Source organism: Phyllostomus discolor, chromosome 1, assembly GCF_004126475.2.
Source record: "Phyllostomus discolor isolate MPI-MPIP mPhyDis1 chromosome 1, mPhyDis1.pri.v3, whole genome shotgun sequence".
In the NCBI taxonomy this organism is placed as follows: domain Eukaryota; kingdom Metazoa; phylum Chordata; class Mammalia; order Chiroptera; family Phyllostomidae; genus Phyllostomus; species Phyllostomus discolor.
This window is the reverse complement of record NC_040903.2, coordinates 183940594-183947476: the sequence shown is the minus strand read 5'-3', so window position 1 is coordinate 183947476 and position 6883 is coordinate 183940594.

Below are 6883 nucleotides of genomic sequence, written 5' to 3'. Positions count from 1 at the left end.
AACATGTTCCAAGAGGAGGAAGCAGAAGCGGGTAGTCATGGAATGGGCTCCACATCACTCCCACCACATTCTGTTGGTTGAAGCAACTCATTGGTCAGATCACAGTCAATGAAAAAGGGTGTGAATTCCAAAGCAGGGTCCATTGGGGTCTATCTTTGACACTTGCCCCCACACCATAGTTTTTTAAAGATTTTATTTATTTATTTTTAGAGAAAGAGGAAGGGAGGGATGGAGAGAGGGAGAGAAACATCAATGTGTGGTTGCCTCTTGTGTGCCCCCTACCGGGGACCTGGCTCACAACCCAGGCATGTGCCCTGACCGGGAATCAAACCACCGACCCTTTGGCTCACAGGCCTGTGCTCAATTCACTGAGCTACACCAGCCGGGGCCCCCCACACCATATTTTTAAAAAGAAAATTAGATCTTATAAATCAAAGAATGAAAGAGTAGATTTGATGAGTTTTTAAAGAAAAGTCATAGTAATGCTACACTAGAGACTAAACTCGTCACTTTTTGTGAGTTAGCAATTTTATAATCTCATAACAGAGTGGCTACAGGAAAGAGGTGGAATAATGTCTAGTATGATGCAGGTCTTAGAACTCTTTAAAACTAAAAGGACTTTAAAAGTGTTCAGCCCAAAAATTACTTCATTTACAAAAGTTAGATTTTTTCATTTCTGGTTGGTGTGGCTCAGTGGATTGAATAGCAGCCTGAAAACTGAAAGGTCGCCAGTTGGATTCCCAGTCAGGGCATGTGCCTGGGTTGCAGGCCAGGTCCCCAGTTGGGGTCGGGGGTGACAGGCAGCCACACACTGATGTTTCTCTCCTTTTCTCTCTCCCTCCCTTCCCTCTCTCTCTAAAAATGAATGAATAAAATCTTTTTTAAAAATTAGATTTTTTTAGATAATTTTAAGAGCTTCTTTTGTGTAAAATTAGGGTTTACTTTTAGCATACTCTAAAAATAATTTTATGCCATCCAGAAAATTCTAAGATATTAGTAAAACTTTAAAACAAAGCAAAACAAAAACACTCTTTTAAGCCTTACTTAGAAAACTGCCCCCCCAAAAATACAGAAGGAAACACCCCCTGAATTTGACCTTCTGTGCATTCAGATCAGTCACTAAGAACATAAAAGGGCTGCTGTGTCAGGAGACAACATACACATTTCCTCCAAGGGCGAAAGGTCATTAGATCGTCCCTGGGTATAGCTACTCCCAGTTCTTTGCAAGAAGTATTCTTCCTCTTTCTGTGGTAGGTAAAGGCATATTTCCTACAAAGATATACATAATGGTTTGACCAGTCACCCTTCTTGAAAAAGTAAAATCCTTGCGAAAAGAAAGGAGTCCAACCAATTCATAATGAATATTATGGCTTATCTGAAAGGCTTAAAACAAAGTGGGGTGGTCAACTCCCACTGTCGGAGATAGCAGAGTTTAAGCATGTCTTCCTCCCACTGATCTGTGACCTGAAATTGGACAACGCCTCCTTCTAGAAGCTCACTGGCCCGTGAGCTATGTGAGGGCATGGATCATGTCTCCTCCCTGTGGTATCCCTGCATCCTAGAGCAACATCGGGTGCAGGGTTTGTTATTAAGTGTTTGTTGACTTCATTAATTTATGTGTTAACTAGTTAATTAGAGAGGCACTTGCTTCCCTCCAGCTGTGCAGTTGTTCACTCTCATTTCCATCGTTCCCCAAGGGTCTGAAATGTACAAGGTTGATTATACAGCAAAGAAAGGACATTTTCCCCAAAAGCTCTTGGAATAGATACATCTAAATGGAGGGCATGAATTAGACATTGCCTTGGGACACAGGAGCTAGACCTGCACGCAAGCCAATGAGAATGCCACAGCTCAAAAGATTCCTCGAAACTCTATCAGAGTGTGTTAGCTGCAAAGGAAAATCAATCATGATAGTAAAAACTGTAAAATTCAGCCTGGAGGCAAAGTTGTCAATTTTCTTCAACAGAGTATCTCCCTGCCTTTGGAAAGAAAACAGGCTTGTCGATGGCCAGATGCATGCTTTTTCCTGTGAAAACGGTATTTTCCTTCTTGCTCTGTGTTTTTCATAAGAAAGATAAATTCTTTTTTGGCATACTTTTGGAAACATGCCTTTCTCAATTGTTTTTTTTTTTTTCAGGCAGAGAACCATTTCTTCCTCATCTACCTATTTTGATGATAATTCTGAGTCACTTTACCTGGGTTTAACGAAAGATGACTCTTGCAGGAGTCCTCTGTGAGAGAGTTTTATAACCAAATGGATACTGTTTTCTGCTTGCACAAAACAAAACACCAGCTCTTCAGGCTGCTCCTTTTCTCATCAGGAAAACATACAGATAATCAAATCATAATTAATAGCAACTATTTCCTGCATCACATGAACAACAAAAGCCCATTTCCACATATCACTGGAAAACCTCACTTATTTAGAATACTGCATGTAGGGCCAGGGAGGAAGTACATTAAGGACTAGATTAGGGAGGGTCAGACCATTAAAAATCTGAACTATATTTCATTTTTAAAGAAATACTATTTTTTTTCCAGACAGAATAAACAAAACCCGTTTGAAAATAAAGTCAAGGTTTGTTTTTAAGTGTATACTTCACAATACATCTGTAACTCATTCATTCATTCATTTAAGTATGCATGCAAAGGATAGAGTTTGAGTATCTACAACACGCTGAAAATACAGCTGTCAACAAGACAAAGTCCCTGCACCCATGGGACACAGCCCAGTGGGGGGACATGAGCAGAGAGTTGAATACATGATACAATTTCAGATAATATGAGCATAATGAGGAAACATAGAGCAGGTGAGAGGACAGACACAGACGGAGTGGACTGTTTCAGGAAGGATGTGCAGGGAGGGACCCTCTGGGGGAGGGACTTCACTGAAGGGAGGCTGTGAGCCACAAGAAGACCAGTGGAAAACGTTTTCCGGACACTGGAAGAGCATGTACTAAGGCCTTGAGGTGAGGGGAGCTCGCAACATTCAAGGGCCAATGGGAAGGCACAGTGAGTAAATGGAAAACTGACGGGGAGGACACATGTCAGAAAAGTCATCAGGACCCAGATGGTGAGGAACCCAGAGGACCACAGTACGAAGGCAGGTTTTCAGTGTAATAGAATTTCAGAGACAGGAGGAGCCCCTGTCTCCTCCTGTCAGTCCTACTGCAGGCCAACATCTCCAATGCGATCATGAACAGTGGCAAATGGACCCACTGCAGTTGCGTGGCCACAGCCGACTGACCTGGACCTGACTCTTGACCTAACTGAGCCAGTCGGAGAAGACCTCAGTCTCTGCCGGTGGCAGGAACCTCAGTGAGAAAGAACATTCAGGAGTGACAGGCAGTAGTCTTCTGCCTGTGGGCCAGAGACGCCAGAACACTGACCTGCAGTAGAGAGAGAATTAGAGACCAGGGACCCAGGGAGGCCCCCAGTGTATCTGCTCCTCGTTTGCTGCCTGCCACTCTTGCAAGGCTGCCCTACCCTTTTTATTCTGAGACTATCTCCTTATAATAACTACCTTCTTCTTGGACCAGCTCCAGCCGATTTCTGTTTCTTAAAGCCAAAGAATCTCAATAACTATCTTAAACACCACCACCCGCTTACCTAATGGTATAACACTGAAGGCTGTGGTGCACAGGAACCGGCAAGAGTTCCAGCTTCTAAGAGGACTTATAAGGCGCTCTCCCCGAACCCATGCTCAGTGATGCCACGTCAGCCACAGCGGGGGTATTTACACCATGAAAACTGGCAGACGCGACAAACCAGGGCTCATTTTCAGAGAGCTGGATGTTAAACACTTACCAGCACACCAGTCAGGAGGTACAGACCAACAGGCTGTAGAGCCACAGTTCACATCCCAGCTCTCTGCTTCCCGTCCTAGGTGAGTTACTGAACCTCTCTGGCCACAGTCTCCTCACTGTGAATTGGAGATAATGACCTTACAGTGTTGTGATGGTGAAATAAGATCGTTCAGGTGAAGCGCTGAGAACAGTGCCTGACACACAATAACTGCTAATACGTGTTCATTAACCAGCGGTAGTATTCCCGTTGAAATTAGAAATAAAGTAAGATTTTTTTGTGATTCTAGAAGTCTGATTTGTTCAATGAGACATGCAACAAAAGCCAGAAATACCTAACTATGGAACTGTGAAAACGAATTCACCATGATTCACAGATGATGTGATGACAGGACCAGACCACCCAACAAATCAACTGAAAAACTTTTTGAATTAAAAATGGAATTAAATAGGTATCTGGATAAAAAAGATACGTTTTTAAAAATCAACAGCCTTTGCAAACCACTTCTCAAACTGTATGCAGTGAGGATAAATACACCAGTGCACAAAGGCAAATGTGCGAGCGTAAGTTGTGGGCTCACATAGTGTTACTTGAAGGTAGATTGTGATATGCTTAAGTAATATACTATAGACCCTATAGCAACCACACACACACACACACACACACACAAAGAGGAATAGCTAATAAGCCAAAGGGGAGATAAAACTAAATCATAAAAATTACTCAATGCAAAAAAAAATCAGAAAAGGGGAAAATTGCAGACAAAAGAGAAGAAGAAAAACTAGATCCAAATACCAAGCTTGCAAATTTAACCCACAATGATGGTCAGACCGAATAAATGAGCAAGAACCACATCTGCTATCTACAAGAAACAAATTTTATAATAAAACAAAAAGGTTCAAAGGAAAAAGATGAACAAAGCATACAATGCCAACACTAATTGAAAGCAAGCAGGAGGGTCCACACTACTGTTTGACAAGGCAGACCTCAGAGCACGTAAGAGGCGTCATTACTGAGGGGAGTGAAAAACAGGAAGGGACTGAGAAGTACAGATTGCTAGTCCCGGGGATGTAAAGAACGGCATAGGGAATACAGTCGGTAATATTGTGAGAACTATGTACAGTGCCAGGCGGGTACTTGAAATATAGCGGGGCCACTTTGTAAAGTATATGACTCTCTAACCACTACATTGTACATCTGAAACTAATAAAAAATAATATTAAATGTAAGCTGTAATTGAAAAATAAATTTTTTTTAAAAGAAAGACATCTGAGAGTGAAAAAGTGATTTGACAGAGATCCTGCAAGAGATCCCATTGCTTGGAATGCGGTCCGCCCACTGCGGGCCTGGTTCAGCCTAAGGCTGTAGAAGCTTGCCACCTGCTGACCTTTTGCTGAAGTACCTTCTCTCCTCAGAACACTGCTAACAACCATGATTGGATGTCAGCCACAGACATGGAATGCACACAACCATTTCCCAATACAATGTAAAGGATTTAAAATTTTTTTATTTTAAAAATTCTAGAGTGAAGAGAATGCAAAACTCGAAGATCCCACACAAAGATTAAACAGTGTGTAGGGTTCATGTTTATTTGAAGGCTCCCTGCCGACCATTCTCATTACAGGTCCTGCTTAGTTGGGGGGGGGGTTGTTTGTTTGTTTGTTTGTTTGTTTTATTTTGCTTTGAGTAATCACAAGACACAGGGTTCAGTGAAGGTATTTTTTCTGACATCTCGGCTCACTCTGGCATTTCTTTGCCGGCCTGCCCTCCTCCCTGGGGTCTGAGTCACTGCCAGCCATTCCTTATGACCCTTTCCTGGAAAACAGGTCAGCGGATCTGGCCCTGACCTTCTCTCTTGTTCTGAGCTGGCTTCAGGTTTTTTTCCATGTCTCTTTGCAAAGTTTCTGTTATCTAGCTTCTGGCTTCTTTCCTGACTTAGTATTTCAGAGGTGGCCCCAAAAATAGGCTATAAAGGGAATACCAAGTCTTTAGAATAGTATCTAATTACTAATAGGCTGGGAGCTCCCGGAGGCAGACACGCCGAGCCATCTGCAGTTATTATGTGGTGATCCCTTGCAGACCAGGCTGCGAATGGCTCAGGCCGAGATGCGTCGCCCACCACATGCTGAGGGCAGAGCCTGTTCCACTGCTTATTCTCCCTTCCCCATTCACATTTCTCCTGATCCCTATTTCCCTGGAGCATGTGTCAGGCCACCCTGCAACTCTTTCCTCCACTCTGCAGGCTGGGATCTTCCCTGTCAATATTGAAAAATAAAATTCTGTCCATTTGTCTAAGGGTGAAGGGAAGCTGGCCCAGAGGATTTCTGAAACTCCTTATAGTCATCTAATTCTATGGTGATTGGTCAATCCACAGCAGAGTTGACTTAACACTCCCTGGCACAGATATAAATGAGCTGTAAGGAATCAGGACTGCCTGGAGAAATGACTGATTCCAGTAAACAGTATGAACGTACAAGATAATTGTGGGCCACTTTGTTATTCAAGAAAGCAATAAAAGTATCAAATACTATTGTGATCACCTTTAAAGTTTACAGTAGCCATCTGAAGGGGTTCCAACTAATCAAAGATGGGACAATTTGAGCATAAAAAAATGAATAACTTCAATGGATTGAAATATGAAATATGTAAAAGCCCATTAGTTCATAATAACACTCAAAAGATGAGTATGCTGATTACTTGGGAGATTTCTACCACACCAACTCATTTTTCTTAAAATTCTTAAATAACTAATGGGAAAGAACTAGCAATTAATCCTGTCTTTCCTGTATAAATTAGATTTTAGCATAATCAAATATTGATAAAAAAAAGTATTTATAGAAAGAGTCCTACTAATAAATGCAAACAGAATGGTAGCATTAGAGTGACACCACTTTGCAACTTCTAATAGAATAATGGCTCTAAGCAATAGCTGTCCATTGATGCTAAAATCTTTAAGGGAAAAGCTAATGGGAGTTTTGTAATGGAGAGAGCAGGCTGGCACCACCTGTGCCCACTGACCAATGTTTTTATTGCTTTTTAAAGAATATATCAAGAACTGTGAAGGGACTGAGATTTTATT